Consider the following 1,616-nt stretch of genomic DNA (forward strand, 5'->3'; position numbering starts at 1 on the left):
CCACACCAAACTCCCACCCCAACCATCTCTAAACACTGGCTTCAATACCCCCCAACCACACATCCTCCAAATCTCGGATACAAAGCTCGACTATCCAAAGCATTGGGACATTTTCCCGAAGTAAAAATTGCTATACCAATATAACATAGTCTTTGCTTTGAAGTGTAAGCGGCAACGTTGGTAAGTTTGCAAGGCGGTTCTGCTTGAAGCTAAAATGGCCCGAATGTGACACATTTTGCAATAGGAATATTTGGATCGAGCAAACCTCTTTAATGGTTTCTAGTCCGGTTCATGAGCCAGAGGGGTCCATAGTATTCCAGGCACTCATTGCTCATGGCAGCACAGCCCAGCCTGGTCCAACTGCAAGAAATGGAATGGCCGACCAGTCACTAGGGGTAGGGAAATCTCCCACTCATCTCCTGTTAACCCTGCAGCCAAAAAACGAACAGCTCGGCCCTTGCTGGAGAAACTGTGAGAAAGCTTGCCAGATAGCAATATCAAGGCCAAGCTGTGACGTTTTAGCTGCTTAGTCTCCAGCCGATACTCAAGCAGCACAATCTGGATTTGATCAAGTCTCGGCTCTCGAGAAACTGCGCCTAATATTTTCTGGAATTTGGAATTCAGGGAGAGTGTGGGCCTTCTATTCCAACAAACTGTCTCTGCAATTTCCACGTGTAGGTGGGATCATTGGATATCTCAGCTTGCTTAGGAACAATTAGTCATGCCCATGGGCTGCACTGTGTTATAGAAAACAGGATGACCCCAAACGACGGTGAAGTAAGTGACTGTGCAAACGATTGTGAGAATGTTTTACAATATACGGTGCACATGTTTGCAGAAACAGACATCAAGGTAAAAGATTTATTTAGTCTCATGGACAGCTGGTGAGGAACATGCAGACATTTTGCAGTGTATAATATTAACCGCTTTGAGGATTTTCGATGACGTAAAAACGCGCTTCATCAAATGTGCAGTTTAATATTATTTCTTCCACGATTTACAAATATTTTTTTCACTGTGATACCACTGAATCTTTTATTCTGGTTGGAAACTAATCAGTGTTTCCTTTGAGAGACACAGCAACAATTTCACAATTTGTCAAATAGGTCAACTGCCAGGATCAACATGTGTGCTGATCTGAATCCCTTTATCTTCCCTTTGGGGGTTGACGTTCAGAGATGTAGTCGCATTGAAGCATTGGTATGTTTCCATATGAAACGCAAGAATTATTATTATGTCTGAAATGTCTCAAAAGACTTGACAGGGTAACTGTTATAAATATATAATAATCCTTGCATTGGATGTGGCGCCTTAAAACGTCTTCTAGATGACTAACGCCTTCACCGAATACACTGCAACGCGAATTTTCTGTAGATTTTGTCGGAAAATGTGGAAATTGCAGTTTGTATCTATTCTCCTTTCTTCCTTAGAGTCAAACAGGCACTGTTACAAAATGTTTTGTATCGCTGTATTTGCATAATACAGCAAATCAATGGAAATGATGAAATCATAGAATTATACGGAACACAAGGTGGCCATTCGGCCCATCGTTTCTGTTCCGGTTCTTTGAAAAGAGCTACTCAATTCAAACACCTCCCCGCACTTTCGCCATTAAA

Source organism: Callorhinchus milii, unplaced genomic scaffold, assembly GCF_018977255.1.
Source record: "Callorhinchus milii isolate IMCB2004 unplaced genomic scaffold, IMCB_Cmil_1.0 Scaffold212, whole genome shotgun sequence".
NCBI lineage: Eukaryota > Metazoa > Chordata > Chondrichthyes > Chimaeriformes > Callorhinchidae > Callorhinchus > Callorhinchus milii.